This window comes from Ambystoma mexicanum, chromosome 4p, assembly GCF_040938575.1.
Source record: "Ambystoma mexicanum isolate Mex_15411 chromosome 4p, UKY_AmexF1_1, whole genome shotgun sequence".
In the NCBI taxonomy this organism is placed as follows: Eukaryota; Metazoa; Chordata; class Amphibia; order Caudata; family Ambystomatidae; genus Ambystoma; species Ambystoma mexicanum.
In genome coordinates this window covers 44,455,081-44,476,324 of record NC_090927.1, presented here as the reverse complement: position 1 = coordinate 44,476,324, position 21,244 = coordinate 44,455,081, and the positions used below count along the sequence as shown (strand labels likewise).

Genomic DNA, 21,244 nt, shown 5'->3' with positions numbered 1-21,244 from the left:
CCGCATGATATGACCAGACCATGATTGAGCAGCATGTCCAGATGACCGGCATGATGACCAGAACAGAATGTCCAGACCAGATTGATCCATGATGGCTGCACCTTGTGACTTTGCAGCACCAGAAAGAGACTGGCTTTTTTCACCTTGTAATGTGACTTTGCATCATGGCTGTTTGTTTGCAGCAATGATGAGACATTGGCATCTGACCATTTGACGCATTGCAGCAGCACTTTTAGGGAATGCCGACTGACCGACCATTTTGAGGCCTCAGGGTGCGCCTTGTCCAATGGCTGTGCTCTGAGAATGTACCCAACAAATCTGCTTGCTACCCAGACTAAAGAGATTTTGTGGCATGACACCTATTGCCATGGAGAGAGAAGACATTGTGTCCGACAGTGCATAGAGAATACACCTTGCAGCATTGTGTGCCAAGAAGAGTGAGAGAAAGAGCAGTGAAAGAAATTGTTCAGCAGCAGCAGAGGAGAGCAGAGAAGAGAATACCTTTTGCACTAGACAAGTTTGTGCCTGGCCTGGGAAGGAATGAGCAGGAACACACACTTTGAAAGCATTTCTTGCCTGATCCAGGTTTGGAAATGCAGTGAAGCTCTTGTTCTCTTGAGTGAAGGAGACAGAGCATGGTGCTTTGAAAGCATTTGCACTTGCATTTAACGCTGGCTGTCCCTCATTTAAAGAGCATGGGACTGGCTGGAATGGCAACAGAATGGCAACAACATGACCTGACGAGAGGGAGAAGAGAATTTGAACCTGCTGGAGTTTGGGCCTATGGAGAAGGGCCAATATGCATGAAATTGCAATGTGCATGGAATTGCACTGGAGAGTAACTATCTTGGAAACACTCTGAATGAGTGCACCTGCCGCCTTTGTTAAGGCCTAGGGAAAAAGGGAGCATACGCATCAATTGGCATCAATTGAAAGTCCTGACACACGGTTTTCCCTGTGCTACCTTTGAAGTAAAGGGCATATGTTGATCACTCCATGGGGACAAGTGGGGCACACATATGGTACCTGACACTTGCTTGCTCCAGTCTTGATGGAGCTCTGTGTGAAAAATCTCATTTAGCTTGCTGGCATTTATCAAGCAGGCCAACCTGAACTGGCTTGTACACGTTTCTGCTGCCTGGATATTGATTGGCTTGAACACTTTGCTGCTTCACACTTTGCTGTTGTGGAGAACACTTTTTAACCTGAACACTTTGACCTTTTGCTGAACACTGATATGCTCTTAGTGAACACATGATTCGATTTGTGAACATTCGTTGGCTGAACCTTTGCATTAGAACTAAATTTGTACTGTGCACTGTTGTGGGGACACACATACCTCATGAGTGACTTGGAAATACCTTGGACTGGAATATAACTGAATACACTGCATGTATACACTGATATGTATGCATTGATAAATGGAATGTTTGGCCTGTTTGGCTACTGACATCTGTACTGACCTTTGACACCTGTGAAAGTGAATTGTCATATTTTGTGCCTGACACATCGAATTGGAAACACCTGGATACACAGTACTTGTGCATTGATTCTATGCATTGCATTTTTCGTTTTCTGCTTGTAGAGACACTTTCACACCTTTGGCTTGTAGACACTCTGGGCCTCATTACGACCCAGGCGGTAAGTTACCGCCTGGGCCGTGACTTTACCACCATGGCGTAAACTACGTTTACGCCATGGTGGTTGGCGGACTTACCGCCCCATTCCGAGGTTGGCGGGGCGGTAAGTCCCCAATCCCCATTTACCCTTCCCCATTCCCATTTTTGCCCCATAGGGCATAATGGGAGTGGGGAAGGCGTTAATTACGCCACCGTAAATTACGGTGGCGTAATTAACTCCATGGTCCCTTAGCGCCATGGATTTTAACACCTGCTAAAGGTGTTAAGTCCGCCAGGGCGCTAAGGGACCTCGTACTCAGGCGGTAAGGGTCGGCGCTGTTAACGCCGCCGTAAAACCCTTACCGCCTGAGTCGTAATGAGGCCCTCTGACTTGACTTTTGCCCTTTGGCTATGCTATTGCATTCTGACACATTTGCATTTGAATATTTTAGCTTGCCACTGATAGAGTGGAATGCTTGCATTTTTAGAAGGGTTTTTTGCATCATGAAATATATATTTTTTTCCCTTCAGTAATATTGCTTGGTATTAGACTGCCACTATTGTTATGTTATGTATGACATATGCTATATTTTGTTATGATTTATCTAAGGATAAAAGGGAAGAATTGTGGAATTGGGTGAAATGAGGAGCCTGGGATTGTTATCATTAAAAGACTCATAACACTCATTAGAAGAATCATAAGACTCATTGTAAAGAACCATTACCCATTATTAGACTCACTAGAATCACCATTACCCAATCATTACTCTTTGCTATGGAATCATTCCATTATTGCATTCTGTTTAGTTCTGATTAGTACATTGCTGAAGTAGACACTCCACATTATTAGACTGCCACTTTGCATTTTGCCATTTGCAATAGAATGACACTGCCATATATTTGAAGTGCCATGGAAGTGCTTTAGAGACACGGTATATTAATGTATTGTTTGCACTAGGAGAGCACTTACGAATCAGGCCTGGAATGACACACACAGTGTCATATTTGAAATGACATGAAAAGCCATTTAGATTGTAAGCTTTGTAGAGACACATTTAGAGATATGTTTGACTGTCATGTATGTATGTGTGTATTTAGAATAAGTTTGTATTATGTAGTGCTTGCATTGCGAGAGATTTGCGGTAAATGGTAGAAAGCATTAGGCTGGCATTTGAGAGCCATTTTCTGATGGAGAGAGACAGAAGCGCACTGGGCTCAGTGCAGAGAATTGTTATGAATTACACTGAGAAAGTATTCATAAACATTGGCAGAGAGACATAGACAACATGAACCCTTGTCCGAGAAGGAGCCTAATCAGCATGGTGTGCTTTGCAGAGACTGCAAAGGTGGGAGGGGGCGCGACATGGAGTGGGAAGAGAGGAGAGAGGAGAGAGGGAAGCCTTTTCACACAGAAGAGGTGCTTTAAGAACAGGCCCTAAAAGAGCATTTCGTAATGCATAGAGTGCCTACAGTGGAGAGAATGGGTATGAACACTGAATTGATGGAAATAGATGGTGTTTTTCGCAACAGACTCGGAAGGCCAAGGCAGAGAGATATGAGGTCACGCTGACAGCACACGAAGTAACAGGACATGCCGTGCAAGCACACGCAAACAGCAGACTGGCAGGCATTTTGCTAAACGCTGAGGGAGAGACATTCTTAGACATTCTTTAGCTTACACCATATATGTAACCATAGAGATATGTGCGTCATTGGGGACTATAACCAAGGAGGCTAGAATTGGCTGGAGTAGGACTGCACTAGAGATCGGGAGAATGAGACAGAGAGAGATCGGGAGAGCCACAGAGAGAGTTGGCTGGAGATGGTGCTTGGTGCAGCAGACTGATGGGCCTCGATGAGATCGATGAGGCAGAGAGAGAGAGGAGCTTGAGAGAGCTTGGCAGTTGGCAGTCTTGAGGCCTGCCACTGACTGATTGAGGCCTGGCAAAGACAGAGCTGGAAAGACAGCAGAATGGGAAGTTGGCCTAGGCTGACTGATTGATAAGAACAAGACACACACACACACACACACAAAGAGCTTTGGGTGAAGGGGAAACCAGACAGGGATTGTCTAGAGCATGGGTGCACAACATACGGCCCGTGGGCCAGTTGCGGCCCGCCATGCTGTTTTTACCGGCCTGCGAGGCACAAAGACTTTCCTAATGGAGGGCGGCCCGCAAGCAGCATCAGCCGCCCTCTATTAGGAAAGTCTTTGTTGTCTTCAGGGCCGGACAAAACACTGGCCATCATTGGCACAGCACACACGCACCACATCACTCCTACGAGCCACGTAGTGCGTGTGTGCTGCACCAATGGAGTGCCAGCACTACGGCTGGCGTGGCCAGTAAGGCTTGATGCCGGAAGGCATTTCAGCCTTGCTTGCCACACCAGCCGTAGTACGATTCCACTTACCTCGCCAGCGTTCCAGCTTACCTGCCTTCCAGCACGTCTCCGGTAAGTTGTCTGTGTGTTTGTGTTTGTGTGTCGGGTCTGTTCTGCTGTATGTTTGTGTTGTGTATGTTGAGATGGGGGGTGGGGGGCGTGTCGGATGTGTATGAATGTTTGTTTTTGAGTGTTTGTGTTGTGTATGTTGAGATGAGGGGGTGGGGGGCGTGTCGGATGTGTATGAATGTTTGTTTTTGAGTGTTTGTGTTGTGTATGTGGAGATGGGGGGTGGAGGGCGTGTCGGATGTGTATGAATGTTTGTTTTTGAGTGTTTGTGTTTTGTATGTTGAGATGGGGGGTGGGGGGCTTGGCAGATATGTATGAATGTTTGTTTTTGAGTGTTTGTGTTGTGTATGTTGAGATGGAGGGCTGGGGGGGTGTCGGATGTGTATGAATGTTTGTTTTTGAGTGTTTGTGTTGTGTATGTTGAGATGGGGTGGGGGGGTGTCGGATGTGCATGAATGTTTGTTTTTGAATGTTTGTGTTGTGTATGTTGAGATGCATGTATGGGTGCATGCTTCAGAGTTTGTGTGCTGAGTTGGGGGGTTTGGGTCTGTATGGGTGCATGCTTGAGAGTGTGTGTGCTGAGTTGGGGGGTGGGGGGTTCGGGTCTGTATGAGTGCATGCTTGAGAATGTGTGTGCTGCGTTGGGGGGCGGGGGGTTCGGGTCTGTATGGGTGCATGCTTGAGAGTGTGTGTGCTGAGTTGGGGGTGGGGGTTTCGGGTCTGTATGGGTGCATGCTTGAGAGTGTGTGTGCTGAGTTGGGGGTGGGGGTTCGGGTCTGTATGGGTGCATGCTTGAGAATGTGTGTGCTGTGTTGGGGGATGGGGGGTTCGGGTCTGTATGGGTGCATGGTGCATGCTTGAGAATGTGTGTGCTGAGTTGGGGGTGGGGGGTTCGGGTCTATATGGGTGCATGCTTGAGAATGTGTATGCTGCGTTGGGGGCAGGGGGTTCGGGTCTGTATGGGTGCATGCTTAAGAGTGTGTTTGGGGCATAGTGTTTGGTTGGGGGTGAGGGGGCCATGGGGCATGGTGTTTGGTTGGGGGTGAGGGACAGGGGGCATAGTGATTGCTTGAGGCGTGGGGGCCATGGGGCATAGTGTTTGGTTGGGGGTGAGGGACAGGGGGCATAGTATTTGCTTGGGGGGTGAGGGACAGGGGGCATAGTGTTTAATTGGGGGTGGGAGCCATGGGGCATAGTGTTTAGTTGGGGGTGAGGGGGCCATGGGGCATAGTGTTTGGTTGGGGGTGGGAGCCATGGGGCATAGTGTTTGGTTGGGGGTGAGGGGGCCATGGGGCATAGTGTGTGCATGAGGTGTGGGGGCCATGGGGCATAGTGTTTGGTTGGGGGTGGGAGCCATGGGGCATAGTGTTTGGTTGGGGGTGAGGGGCCATGGGGCACAGTGTTTGGTTGGGGGTGAGGGACAGGGGGCATAGTGTTTGCTTTGGGGGTGAGGGACAGGGGGCATAGTGTTTGGTTGGGGGTGAGGGGGCCATGGGGCATAGTGTTTGGTTGGGGGTGAGGGGGCCATGGGGTATAGTGTTTGGTTGGGGGTGAGGGGCCATGAGGCATAGTGTTTGGTTGGGGTGAGGGACAGGGCGCATAGTGTTTGCTTGAGGCGTGGGGGCCATGGGGCATAGTGTTTGGTTGGGGGTGAGGGACAGGGGGCATAGTGTTTGCTTGGGGGGTGAGGGACAGGGGGCATAGTGTTTGGTTGGGGGTGGGAGCCATGGGGCATAGTGTTTGGTTGGGGGTGAGGGGCCCAGGGGGCATAGTGTTTGGTTGGGGGTGATGGGGCCATGGGGCATAGTGTTTGGTTGGGGGTGAGGGACAGGGGGCATAGTGTTTGCTTGGGGCATGGGGGCCATGGGGCATAGTGTTTGGTTGGGGTGGGAGCCATGGGGCATAGTGTTTGGTTGGGGTGAGGGGGCCATGGGGCATAGTGTTGGGCTGGGGGTGGGAGCCATGGGGCATAGTGTTGCACTCCAAGAGTGAACTCAATAATAAAGCTAATACAGGCACAGTTGGGAGATGTACATCCTTTTCTTTTTTGAGGAAACCTGACTCAACGAAGGCCATACTCCTCTTGGGCAACCCAAACAGCAAACTATAGCAGTCCAAAATAACGGAATGTCCAATCAAGGGTCAATCAAATATATATATAATTTAATTAAACAGACGATATACAATAACTAAATCGAAATAAATGATAACAATGGAAAATGTGTAGTACAAAATGTAAGTTTGAAATGCAATAAAAATCGTTACCCCTCAAAAACATATTCTTTTTCCATGTGTTTAATACAAATTGGGGGTTGAAAAAGCCTCCTGACATGTCCCGCCTATCGCCCCGCCCACTTTACTTTTCGGCCCACTATAGCCCTCATGTAAGGTACTTTCGGCCCTCTGTCAAAATCAGTTGTGCACCCCTGGTCTAGAGTGAGAGTGTGGATTGGTGTGGATTGAAGGAGAGGATTGTTGGATGCTTGAAGCTTGCATTAGATTGCAATAGAACCACACACTTGCAGCACAGGCTTACATAGGTATTGCATGGTAGCTTTGCACCAGAGGTATAAAAGGTGCAAATTAGACATAGCATTAGGACTGCCTGCATTGTTATGCATTATGCTTAGCTGTGTGTATATAAATAAATGTATCCCTTCTTATAATTGAATCGATTCATGTGTTATCTTTGTGTGGTGTCTTATGTTATTTGTTATTTCTGTTCATGGTAGTAATCCAGGAGTAAACACAGTGCACATAGGGCCTGATACGAATGCAGCAAGGGGGGTATAGTGATCCACACCCCCAATAGGAGATTGTCTTGGTTGCACAAGGGGGGGCAACATGATGGTTAGGGGTTTAGTTTTTTCAGACTAACAGGTCAGCACCTATCATCGGAAAAGAGAACAAATGTTTGTCTGCAAGAAAACAAGAAAGTAAAAGCATTGTCTACAATGATGGCGACAACTGCTTTGGCAAACAGAACTGCGGGCTATTCTTTGATGGGTGTACTGAACATTTATAAACAGAAACTGGTGGCATCCTTTCTATATGGCTTGGAAGCTTGCTATGTTGATTGGGAAAACTGGGCCGCCAAATTAGAGGGGTTGGTATGGTGAAGAATTTTGGGCATCACGAACTACACTCCGATTGAGGCAATAAGGTTGGAGCTTGGACTCACCTCCTTGGCCACCCATATTAACATAGAGAGAGGGTTTCTGTATATAACGATTATATATGCAAAAGATCATTCCCTGCTGTCAATGAAAAATGCACTCCAGGAAGGTAACAATGATAGTATGCAAAAATGTAAGAAAATGAACAAAAATGTCTTTGAAAAAATATGCTGGTCTCCACATTGGGAAGATGGAGAAGGAGTGCTCTGTTTATCACTAAAGAGATGTGCAATCAAGTGGGACTGGGTGGCCAGCCACGATAAGGGAACTACCTACTCCTAGGTTGACCTAATGTTCCTATCTCTCTTTTCCTTTTTGTTTCCCCTGTTCTCAGGAATGTTACTTTCATTGTACGAATGATTACGTTTAAGCTTTTCTATTGTTGCTTCTGTTTCATATAGTGGTTTGTTTTATATTTGAACTATTTTGAGATTGTATGTAATGTGTTAAGAAGTTTTAATATAAACTAATATACACAATAAACATTTTTTTTTTAAAAGCACAAGACGAGCAAGGCAGATCGCACGACGTGAGAGCTAACTCAGCACGGCAGTTCAAGAGGAGGAGTAAGATGGCGCAGACCGAGAGGGTGACAAGGAGAGAAGCGACCTTGCCCTTTCCGACTAAAGCCTGTGAAACCTCAGCAGAAGGAAACACAAGTCTGCAAACAATAGCCAGCATGTGTTGCAACAGATGGCAATGGTACATGAGACCCTCCTCCGCTGATTACCAAGCCGGGGATAGACGCTAGTCTCTGTGGTACCAACCTTGACTCCAAGGAGAAAGAAAACCAAGTGATTCATCACAGCCGGTGAGTCGAGGGGAGTGTCGATAAAAAACCCGAACTGTGTTGAACGATAAATAACCAACGGCTAGTTTGAACTTTTGAGAAACTGAAAGATATGATTGATGAAAGAGGGGGAAAACCAGCAACAGAGGAGTCCGGCACCATGTGGGTGCTCAGGCAGGAAATCCTGGCCGATTACCCGATGGTAGAAACTACCGTAATCAGAAGCCCTGGGGAAGAGGCGAGAAGAGGTCAAAGTGGTCATACAGGGGTCTTGTAAAATCCTCTGTACCGGCAAAAATCTTTGACCGACAGATTGCAAAGCTAAGGGAAGTGAATCCTGTTTGGTGAAATGAGCGCATGAACTGTTTGATATGAACCCTCCTTTTCTGTCACTCTCTGGCTGGCCTCCCTTGACCCTCTTCCTGCTCCCACCTGTGGGGCTAAGAACCTTGGGGTCATCTTCGACTCCACACTCTCCTTTTCTCCTCACATTTCTGACGTCTCTAAGTCAAACTACCAACTGCACCTCCTCAGAGGTATTCTTCCTTTCTTCTCCTCTCCTTCCCCCAGAATCTCACTGTCTCTAGAGCTCTGGTTCTCTCTAGGCTGGACTACTGCAACAGCCTCTTTCTAAATCTGCATGCTTTTACTCTCCGCCCTCTGAAACTGATCCAGAACAGGACTGCGAGATTTGTTCTTGGCCTCAAGCCCTGGGGTCGTATCTCTCCAGCCCTGAAATCTCTTCATTGGCTCTCAGTGCTGCAAGGATTAAATTCAAGTCCCTTTGCATTGTCCACAAGGCTTTCTGGGGCCTGGGTCCACAATACCTTCAACTTTCCCTCTGTAAATACCTTCCTACTCAAGCTCATCGCTCCTCCAACTCCCTCAGGGTCAGTCGCTTCTCCAAGCAACAAGTTGGGTGTAGATCTCTTTCCTTGGCTGGGGCCTCCCTCTGGAACAGCCTCCCTGCCTCTCTGAAACTTGAGGAGAACCATCTTTGGTTCCGGAAGCACCTCAAGACCTTCCTCTTTGCTTCTGCCTTTGCTCGTTCTCGCCCCCGGGTACCTGGTTACCCTCTGATTTTTCAGGCTCAGATCCCTGCCCACCCAGCCACACACACGCACTGCCTCCTGGAAACCCTTGCACTTAGGTCTGTATCTGCATCCCTACAGTCCCCTTACCTGCACTTATTAGACACCCCTTGTCTGTGCTTTAACCTTGCACCTGCCATCTTGCTGGCTGCACTACCAGTTGTTGTTTTACCCCTTGCTCAGCACTTTCCACTCCTCCCCTCTCCCTTGCACATTCGCCCTTCTCTCTCCCTGCACTTGCGCGTTCTCATTGTCACTGGGCCTAGTAAGATAGTTTTGTCCTACCTTGTTCCCCTCCTTTGACTTGTCGCACTCTGAAACACTTGTGTATGAGATACAAATAAAATATCATCATACCGTGGTACTGCCCTTGACTACAGAGACAAGAAAAACCAAGCAGTTCATAACAATCAGTGAGTTGGCGTAAGAACCAATAGTAAAAGATCTATGATTGAGCAAACGTTGCAAGTGGCGACGTAATGTGAATCAAAGAACAAAAGACTGGGTGTGTTGCAGAACTGTTTTGAAAACCAAAAAGGGAGACCAGGTGCAGAGTGGTCCGGTGCCACATGAGCGCTCATTCGAAAGACTGACCGGTTCCCTTCTTGTTGAAACTACCAATACCAGAAAGCCCTAGGAGTACCGATGCATGTGGTCAAAGTGGTCATACAAGGGTCGAGTAAAACCCCTTGTACACTCAAAGGTCTTGGACCCGTAACCCAGAAGAAAGCAAAGTGAAACAAATCCCACATTGTGTAAAGCAAGACGAACTTTATCATTGGCAAATGTGAACCCGGCTGAGGGATGCCTGCTGAACGGAGTGAGGTACAATAACCCTGTTAACACTGTGGTGGCAAAAGTGAAACCGGCTGAGGAATGTCCGCAATGAAACATTGTTTAAAAAGCCATTGAGGCTCGTGAATACGACAAGAGAAAGAGTCTGAGAAAAGGCTGTAGTGAACCCGACGGAGGGAGGCTAACATTGCAGAAGGATCTGAGCGTGGAAGAGGGGGATACCCGGGTGAAGAGTCATCACCCAACGTGCATACAGAACAGAACTTTTTTTGTTATTCTTGGATACACTAGGCCCACGGAGGAAAGAGACTTTTGCAGAAATAGACTTAACCACCGAAGGTCCTGATATCGCTGAAAGGGACTGTAGCCCGTATCGGTTGAAAGGAACTTTTTGTTTCGTTATTTTGATACATCAGGCTCTCGGGACAAGAGGGTTTGTGGAAAAGACTTGACCACTGAGGATCCTGATATCGCTAAGAACAATAGCCTTGTGCTGAGGAAGCCCAGTTGTGTGCTGTGCTCAAGAGGCTCGCCTTGTCCCCTGCTAAAAACGTGGGGAAGGGAGACCCCAGCTATAACATCTTGACATATTATTTGTGAGCACTTTTTTCTTTTCTTGTGAACATTATCCCACACTCTTTCGTAACTTAGTGTAAGTATTGGCAATATATATATTTTTTATTATAGGTCCTTTTTATTTGACAAGATGCCACTAGGACTGCCTTATTATTTGATGGTCGCAGGTTGGTCCCATCTTAGATTTAGGTTTAGATTAGTGTTTTCTCACCCATTCAGACAGTTTCAAAAACAACCTTGAACTGTGATCACTTGTGTCTGTCTTTACTGTTACCACCCTGAGTTCTTTACACATCCATAATAGTAAAAGCACAAGGATCAAACACGATTCACAGCATGCTTTTCAAAGAGAAGGGAGAAAAGCATATATTAGTACCCATTGGGGATAGCACATACAATAAGGTCACTAGCATTGGAATTGCCATTTATACTGTTTGAATGCCCAGAGGGCAAAACAACACATTCCCACCACCAAGTCCATGCGTCCACCACCAGAAGCATGCCCATTGTGGGAATTAACTAGCAAACAAAGGCTCTACCAATTTCTTCATTAGCGTTATTATGGAGTGAATGGTATACTAACAACAGGTATAAAGCATCAATTCTTGGACATGTATTCCCTCGACACGTGTTTCCCCAATAACCTTTGTATTGGTTCTTCAGCTATTGGCGAAACACGTGTAGAGGGAAAATCAGTCTTTACTTACATCAGAGGAAAAACTCAAACCACCTCAGGAATTAACAAGGATTCACCCTGTAATTTAAAATTAAACTTAATGTGAAGTAACATTAAGGACTTCCATTTTTGGTAAATTACCAATGTACATCAGACTTAATGAGCAGTATCATTAAGGACTCAAACTTGATATTCAATCCATACAATCGAAACAACATTAAAGAATAATACTGGCCAACTACTAATGTACTACTAATGTACATTAAACCTAATGAGAAGCTACATTAAGGACTTAAACCTTGGCCATTTCAATGCATGTATCCTGATATGAAGTAATACCAAGGACTACAACTGAATATACCGATAATAAAATCGGCTTGTGAACAACATCTGTAAATATGTCAATGTTATACAAAAATATGTGATGAAAACAATAAATGATAAATGAACTATACTATGTTTATTTGCGTGATATGCAGACTACTAGGAATCTGCAGGCGCAAATCTAAGGTAATATACTCATCCTTTCCACTCTTCAAGCATTTGGCAACCTCAATGACCTTATTACCTTGCAGTCTCAGATAATCTACAAGAAACAATTGAAAGAAACATTAGGAGCTTGCATACAAGATTGCAAGCAATTTTCAAACTGTTCTCATTACCATCAAATGGACTGCAAGGCCGATATTACATTTACTGATTTTTAACAATACCAAAGAACCTCAAAGGAGTTGACAGAAATGGCTCTAAGGAGGGCAGAATCCAGGGCAATTTTCAAATACAAAACTGTGTTCATGGGTCTGACCACGGAAAATGAGATGAGCTAATTTCTTTAAATGGGGTCTCCTGTATGAGATAGGGTCTGATGACTTGTTTTAGATGAGGATACTGTGTTTGTATGGTTAAATTGTTCATGCCAACATTTGAATGCCAATGATAGTAGATTTCCTTAGTTGTAGATGTTTTAATAACCAGATGATGTACTACTGGGCGATGAATGTGGGGTGCAAGGACCATCATATTAAAGGGGAGCATGGTGTAACAATGGCGGCGGAATGATAGAAATACTAATTGGATACCCAGAGGGTCCACCAACAAGACTGTGCCTGTTTTAGTAAGTCTATGGATTTGAACACATAGGCACAGGATTTTGACCATGACTGATTTGTGCTGTTTTGGGAACCAATATTCATCGGAAGGTTAAAACGTTTGTTGAATATCTACATTTTTGGGGCCCCTAGTTCATATATTTTCCCAGATATTGGTGACTTATCTACAGACAAAGATTCACTATTATTGTGACATTTGCAATTATAACAAAATTATTTTTGTGTCTGGTGAGTTTTGGGCTTGATTAGCGTTAGAAGCGATAACTCTGTAAAATAATGACGTCACATGCAGCGTGTCATCATGATGCTATTTTTGTAAATAAATAAGGTAGGATGTAAAATGGCAGGCGTTTGTGCCGCGAATCGTCACGAGTGGCTCCATTTGGAGAGCAGAGTTCTTCCAGACTCTTTTATTGTAACTAACATCTCTTTTATAACACTAGGATGTGTTCCAGTCGCTGGAAATTGTCTCGGCCGGCTTTTCTTGATCTTTGGATTTGGTTCAGTGGTCGACGACTTCTTCAACTACTAGGATCTTAACTTTAAACAGGAACCTAGCCAATCAACAGGCACGCAACATTCAAACCTGAGGGGGTAGCAGTCCTTTCAGAACAGCCAACCTCCCAGTTGGAACTGGTTCAAAGCAGGCAGGAAGACAAAGGGCTGCAGAGTTTTGGACTCCTCCCTCGCTTCCTGACTTCTCAGACACTCTGGAGCCTGGGCGGGCTTGCCCAAGGCCTCCCGCCAAAGACATAAATCACACAAAGGCATTTGCCACCCTGAAGGGTAGGAGAAGGACATGGAAAGGACAAGCAAACGAGAAATGGTGAAAAAAGAAGACAGGGGCCATTTTGGAAAAATGGTCACCCAAGGGTGCCTTACCGTAGCTGTGAAAACAGCCTGTGAATAAGTTGCACAGAATCTGTACTAAAGGTTCTCTGCCACCAGCCATTTAGGTTAAGCCTGTCACTGTCACAGGAGCAGTGAGAAAGGGGATACACTGTATCTCTCCCAGTACTCCACATAAGGTGAGGTGTGCAGGTCTCACAAAATATAATGTAGAGGAAATGAATATCCTTTCTACCCTTGGGAACAGTTGTTCACACTAGGTAATACAGAGAAAATAAAAAGGAGACCCCAAAGGGCAACCCAGCAGCACTGCACAGAGAGCGTTGTGGGCGGCAACAATAAAATACATAATGCACCGTGTTCGGAATCAAAAGGACAATTCAAGACAATACTAATTTTAAAGAGTACCTTTGTTAATTGCCTTTTTTTCAGCACACAATAGTTTCAAAAGTCACACACAGTTTAGCAAGTCACATGTCCCCCCGAACATGTTTCATAGTGCAGCAGCTGCCCCCCGAACAGCTTGCTTTATGAAACACAAACAAAACCAATAGGGAACATATTAGCAGAGATGTCTCGTTGACATACCTGGATGCATTTTCCTTATTTGTATTTTCTTTATACAGCTGAACTGGGTCTGTCACAGCACCTATTCAAGGATTACCTCGGCCATCACTGATGTTTCACTGGTACATTGTTTCTGTTAGAAATGACAATGTTCAATAAGTTTAATAAAATAGCCGCCTAGTGAGGCCTTACTGTACAACCATTTGAAGCACAATTGTTCTCACGTTTGGTGAAATTACATGTATTGTACATAATGCAAGCTCCAGCATACAGTGATGTAGCCCGCACTGCAGACTATACTGCACCAAACCCCCAGCCAATTACCACTCTCCTCAACATTACCAATCCTAACACGGCCACTCCACTCAGCTGAACCAGTCTTCACTGTACTCAGTCTAGGAACTAAACCCTCCCACTCAGCCTGTAATATCTAGTGAATTACTATTCCACCACTCAGTCACCTCCACGCCCCAGAGACCCATCCTGCTTTCCTCCCATAATCTCCTGACCACCTGCTTTCAATAGCCAATCCTCATTCCTGAAATGCCCCACCTCAGAGCCCCTTCCTGTAACCTTGGAAGGGTTTCTGTGAGTCCTCAGAGTCTGTACCTTTGCATCTTAGAGCTCCTAAACTTTAGAGCCCCCGATCCTCACCCTCAATCCTCCCTGCCCAGATCCCCTCCTGGACCCTACAGAGAGGCTTCATTCATCTCCTCTTATAGCACCCATCCCCCTTATTAGAAAATGTGTTTTCCCCCTTCAGAACTCCAATCACCCTCCTGTAGCTGCAGATAGCCTCTTCAAACAGACTCAGTTTTACCCAGTCCTGGGTATCTAAGTGCACATTTTAATTTCCCCATTATGACATATGCCAGTAAGCCCAAGCATACTAAGATTTTCCAAAAAAGGTAGCAGACGCCCCTCTCCAGAAAGAACATGGCATGATAAATCTGTTCAGTGGTTACTAACCACTTTGAGAGTCCGCAGCCATCGCTTTTTGCTCACTGTACCTTCCACAGATGGGAAATATCCATTTGCATATCAGTCTATGTCCCGCCCACATGGGCAGTCTAGCACCGAAATGCTAAGGCAATTCCCTTCTGAACAAGAGTACCAACAGCAACCCCATACACGTGTTTCAGCCTTGTTCATCCTCATCGGTGAGGCTGTGCGTCGCTAAGCACAGTGAGCAGGGGGTCCAGGTCTGAGTTACCCCAGGTAACTCAGGGTGACCAACCCAAAGTTCCTTGCAAAACATTTGGAAAAATCCAAGCATACTAAGGGCTTTTTTTAAGTGTCAGGACTGAATGCTGGGGACCCTCATGACACTCCCCTTAGGCCACAGGCTTCTAAACCCTTCTCGTCAGTTTTCAGAGCCACCATCCACCTTTTTTCAGATAAATCCCAGGAGCCTGTTCAGGAGGATAATCTCCCTCAAAGAATCCATTCACCTTTAAAGCCCCCTCTGACACCACTAAAAGCCCCCCTTCCCCATTCTTACCATTCTCTTTCCCTTTAGAGTAGCCATGATCTACAGACACCTCTCACCTTACCCACATTTGGTGCGCGTCACCCTCCTTTCACTAGGCTCACCCACACATGGGACACTTTCAGCAACATTAAAAAATGTAATAGTTCCCATTGACGTCAATGTGGTCATGCGTCATACGACCCCAAGCACAGCTGATTTCACAAGCACTGGAGAGTCAATAGGCTGAGAGGTTTGAAAACTCCCAAGTATGACACAAATACATTTCTGCATGCCACATCCTTTGGGCAGATGAAGACACGCCATTTCCTTTTTCATTCACTAATTTGAAGTCACAAAAATGCATCAGGCATTATACAAAAATAAAATGACAAAACGCAGACATGTAGTTTTGCTTTTCCAAACATAGATCCAGGAATGCAAGTGGCAGAAAGCAAAGAAGAAATGCAGGAATAGATGAACACGTCCTGAATGATGCAGGAATAGGACCCCCCCTGCCCCCCATAGGACAGTTCTCCAGGTCCAGGAATGCAAGTGGCAGAAAGCAAAGAAGAAATGCAGGAATGGATGGGCACATCCTGAATGATGCAGGAATAGACCCCCCCTGCCCCCCATAGGACAGTTCTCCAGGTCCAGGAATGCAAGTGGCAGAAGGCAAAGAAGAAATGCAGGAACACATCCTGAATGATGCAGGAATAGGACCCCCCCTGCCCCCCATAGGACAGTTCTCCAGGTCCAGGAATGCAAGTGGCAGAAAGCAAAGAAGAAATGCAGGAATGGATGGGCACATCCTGAATGATGCAGGAATAGACCTCCCCTTCCCCCATAGGACAGTTCTCCAGGTCCCGGAATGCAAGTGGCAGAAAGCAAAGAAGAGATGCAGGAATGGAGGAACACATCCTGAATGATGCAGGAACAGACCCCCCCTACCCCCCATAGGACAGTTCTCCAGGTCCAGGAATGCAAGTGGCAGAAAGCAAAGAAGAAATGCAGGAATGGATGAACAAATCCTGAATGATGCAGGTCCTCCCCTCCATAGCCACATATGACAGTTCTCCAGGTCAGCCAGGCATCTCCAGTGCCATCCTAACTGCAAGGCTCCTGGAAACCCCCAAACATGTCCCACTGACCCCAGGGTGACCACCTGCCTTAGGGCCCCGCACCCACCCCTGAGAGAAAACTCGACTGCATAGCTTTGCCTCCTGGGGTGGACAACCGTCCATTTTTCACGCGACTGTCCCGAAATGACAGCTTGTGTCCCGCGTTCTGCAGTCACCCCTGTTGATGTCAATGCACATGCAAGTTAGGAGGCTTGCATGCACTTTGCCCCACAGGCCCTGGACAGAGCTCGGCTAGGTCACTTCCCTGCATGTGTAATGGGGCTAGTTCTGCAGAGTCACCCCTGTTGGTGTCAGTGCACATACAAGTCAGGAGGCTTGCATGCACTTTGCACCATAGGCCCTGGACAGAGCTCGGCTAGTTGACTTCCCTGCATGTGTAATGGTGCTAGTTGTGCAGAGTCACCCCTGTGGGTGTCAATGCACATGCAAGGTAGAAGGCTTGCATGCATTTTTTTTTGCCCCATAGGCCCTGGACAGAGCAGGCCTAGGTGACTTCCCTGCATGTGGAATGGGGCTAGTTCTGCAGAGTCACCCCTGTGGGTGTCAATGCTCATGCAAGTTAGGAGGCTTGCATGCACTTTGCCCCATAGGCCCTGGACAGAGCAGGCCTAGGTGACTTCCCTGCATGTGGAATGGGGCTGGTTCTGCAGAGTCACCCCTGTGGGTGTCAATGCTCATGCAAGGTAGGAGGCTTGCATGCACTTTGCCCCATAGGCCCTGGACAGAGCAGGCCTAGGTGACTTCCCTGCATGTGGAATGGGGCTAGTTCTGCAGAGTCACCCCTGTTGGTGTCAATGCACATGCAAGTTAGGAGGCGTGCATGCACTTTGCCCCATAGGCCCTGGACATAGCTCGGCTAGTTGACTTCCCTGCATGTGTAATGGTGCTAGTTGTGCAGAGTCACCCCTGTGAGTGTCAATGCACATGCAAGTTAGGAGGCTTGCATGCACTTTGCCCCATCGGCCCTGGCCAGAGCTCGGCTAGGTCACTTCCCTGCATGTGGAATGGGGCTAGTTGTGCAGAGTCACCCCTGTGGGTGTCAATGCTCATGCAAGGTAGGAGGCTTGCATGCACTTTGCCCCATAGGCCCTGGACAGAGCTCGGCTAGGTCACTTCCCTGCATGTGGAATGGAGCTAGTTTTCTTTTTTTGTTCTCTGTGTTACAATGCCATCTGCAACTAATGTCACCTATAAAGGTTGAATGGTGGGCAAATGATGCCGTATGAGGCCACTTCTGATGCGCAACCACGACCAAAGTGCAGATCTTCGTTTCCGGCACCATATCCGTCAAGTGACTTGGATATCGAGCATGCGCAGATCTTCCCTTCCAGCCCCATCTCCGTCAAGTGGCTTTGCTATTGAGCATGCGCAGCTCTTCGCTTCCCGCACCATATCCGTCAAGCGGCTTTGGTATTGAGCATGCGCAGATCTTCAATTCCGGCACCATTTCCGTAAAGTGTCCTTGATATTGAGCATGCGCAGATTGTACCTTCCAGCACCATCTCCGTCAAGTGGCTTTGCTATCGAGCATGCGCATATCTAAGCTTCCGGCATCATTCTATCAAACGCCTTTGCTATCGACCATGTGCATATTTTCGCTTCCGGCATCATCTCTGTAACGCGACTTTGCTACCAAGAATGCGCAGATCAATTTCCGGTTTAGCTCTAAATAATGTATGCATACTTGGCGCATGTGCACACCCGCGATATAGTGTCTTTAAAAGATATATTTTTTTGTAACACCCATTTGCCACCCTTTCCAATCACGGTATTTGCCACGTGTCAATCTTTTTATGGCCATGTGTAAACAAACGAAGTGTAAAAAAATAAGAAAATTGATCTATATTCCCCTCTTCTTCTCAGTCCAACAGCAACCCTGAAACCCCCCACTCCTCCACACCCATAATCACCACCCTAACCAATTCAAACCCCCATCACTGGGTCCTCCTTTTTCTCCACACCACCTCACACCTCTGTGTTTTACAACAGTTCAATCAAGACTGATAAAACACTGAAAGAAAATACATTTAAATGGTTTGAGGGAGGAGATGATTTTTCTACCTCATAGGTGGATGATACTTGAGAGAAGCTGAAATAATGTGGTTTGTTGAACTGAGCTGTGGCTGTGCTCTGCTTGCCTGTGTTAGGTAGGTTAGCTTTTTTGCTAGCAATCTTGCTTTGGAGGAGAGACATTTTATTCAATAGGGCATTCTGGATGTTTGTGCACCAGAGTTTGTCCTTCAGACTACAATGGTCATTGTAGTATGGAGATTCGAATCCGTTAAAGTCACGTAACGATATTCCAAAATGTACCTATCAGGAATTGTCAAAAAGTGACTCTAAGTATAAGTGACTTACTGTGGTTCAACTACACGTAATTAGAAAACAAGGAAAATCTTCAGGGTGAAGTACCTTTTTGACCAGTAAGGGCTGACACTTGTGATGTCCTCACTCTTTTCTCTTTGGACGGAAGTCCTCTGTTTGTGTTTGTGTTTGTTTTGCGGGCTGCGACCCACGTGTGTTAAGGGGCGGGGTTACCGCCCGCAAGGCAGTTCGAGCCTGGGTTCACGGAATAAAGACGTGTTGCACCCCAGCTCTGTGTCAGCCCTCTCTTGGCATGCATGAGTGCGAGTCCGACGGCAGAGTGTGAGGAGGTCCATGTGTGAGCACATTACACTGGCGATGAGGCGGACACGAAGCCCCACCGTGCCTGCAATCTCCGGTCCGCTGCTCGTGGTGTGCTACCTGACACCACTGGGAGCCTAGGACTTCGGTTGCCTGGGGGCCTGTCACGGTGGGTGGAGCGCGAAAGCTCCCCACCATCCGCCCTCCCGGCGCGAGCGCCTCTGCTGATCCGCGGGTGGAGCAGCTGCGACAGCTCCCCGCAGGAGCAGGTAATCCGGGCGGTGGAGAATGTTTTCTCCCGCCGACGGCAACGCCTGGGAGGCCCAGCCCACGCACGTTGGAAACATCAGCGGGTAGAGCGGAGACTCCCCGTTTGCACATCCCGGGCGGTAGAGGAGCACTGGCCTCCCGCCAACGGCATCACGCGCAGTCGAGCGGTGGAGGCGCGAACCTCCCGCTCCAACGGCATACGTCAGAGGGGTAAGAGCAAGCCCCTCTCCCCTTCCAACACAAGTTTCACGAGCCACACTACGCACCCGCTGACACGCAGCACGGTGCTCTTCCCTTCCCCACCAACCGGCGCTCATCGTTGCAGAGCATTTGAGTGGGAAAGGCCCACCAGAGACTCCCAACCCACTACAGCGCCCCCTGCTGGCACCAAGACGCCACCGCACCAGGCAAAGGGAACCACCATCCAGCAAACTGCTACAGCACCCCTGCTGGTGCCAAGACTCCACCGTGTCTAGGCAAAGGAACCACCAGCCAGCTCAGCCACAATAACACATATTGAACACCTTCCCATGAGCAACTCAGAGGAAGACTCACTGACCATTCCAGTGACTCCAATCGGCACAGGCCTTAGGAAAATGACGGACAGCCTGTTAACCCAGCTGCCAGCAAATTTCGACCTCGCCGACACTGGCACTCTTGGATCAAGGTGGAAGAGGTGGCTGAGGGACTTCGAAGTGTGTTTGAAAGCAGCAGGTACTTTAGAAGACGAACAAAAGCTCAATCTCCTAAATCACGCTGTAGGACCAAATGTGCGAGACATTCTTGAGGAAATACCTGAGAGCAACATAGACACGTACATCAAGCTAAAAACAACGCTCACGGAATATTTCACACCTCACACAAATGTGGATTATGAACGGCACATCTTCCACACCACCAAACAGCACAAAGGCGAAACCATAGATGCGTTCGTCATGAGACTCCGAGCAAAAATGAAACACTGTGATTTCAATAATTACTCCAATGAGGAGGCCTTCAGATCACAAATCATAGTGGGGTGTGAAAGTGCTGATTTCCGCAAACGACTGTTGCAGCAGCCAGGCACCCTAGATGAAATCCTGCGCCTGGCTCGATCTGATGCGGCCCTTGCCGCACAAGTTGAAGGTCTGGACGACATAAAGATCACCCACGGAAAACACGAAAGCCTCAACAAACTGGAGGGGACAGCAAGAAACAGTGACCCTTTCTGCTACCGGTGCGGACATGAATACCCCCACGAAGGAACGTGCCCCGCAATGGGTCAGAACTGCTCCGCGTGTGGTGGAGAAAACCATTACAAAGCTGTATGTCTAATTTTCCGCAGCAAAATGAGAGGAGCAGGAAGAAACTACAAGTCCATGCCAGAACCGGAACAGAATCAAGCAACACCCCACCACCATCGGGGATCACACCAACCCCATGAGCAAGGGCGCCACAAACACCACGATGAACAAACGGAAAGAAGGCACGACAGGAGAGAATGGAGGGAGAACAAGACCCCACTTCCCAAGGCAAGAAGAAGACCACGAAGGTACATACGGTGCCTCATCGAACAGTCACAGTCTGACAGCGTGTCAAGTGCATCATCCGATGAAAAAGCACACCAACCGGAAAGACACCAGGAAACACCAAGAAAGAAGGGATACCTATATGCCCTAGGAAACAGCACAGCAAAGGAACATAGCCCAATACTCAGAATACAGGTGAATCAGACGTCAGCAGAGTTTCTAATTGACACGGGGGCAACTGTGAATGTAACATACTTGCCAACCCTACCGATTTAGGCGGTAGGATACCGCTTTTTAAGCAGTCCTACCGCCTACCGATTTTTTGACATCAAATACCGATTTTTTTAGTAAAAAAAAAAATAATTTTTTTTTTTTTACATTTTTTTTTTTTTTGCCCTCGCCAGCTCGGGGGAGTCTTTCAAGGGCTCCCCCGAGCTGGCGTACCGGGAGAATGCCCGCCATGCAGGTTTTTAATGTCAAAGGCACCCACGGCGGTGGGCTAAAGCGCCCCTCCGCCGCGGGTGCCTTGGCA

At 47.4% G+C, this 21,244-nt stretch overlaps 1 protein-coding gene across 2 annotated transcripts in view; it reads right to left on the bottom strand.

Annotated features, from left to right (window-relative positions):
• Positions 1-17,609, bottom strand: part of LOC138452955 (zinc finger protein 268-like) — a 115,018-nt gene extending 97,409 nt beyond the window's left edge. For both annotated transcript variants that reach the window (XR_011260335.1, XM_069605328.1), the window contains exons 1-2: positions 17,498-17,609; positions 13,721-13,832 (exon numbers count right to left, since the gene is read on the bottom strand). The gene's annotated coding sequence lies outside the window, so the exon portion shown is untranslated. The remainder of the gene's footprint in view (positions 1-13,720; positions 13,833-17,497) is intronic.
• Between the last annotated feature and the right edge of the window lie 3,635 nt (positions 17,610-21,244).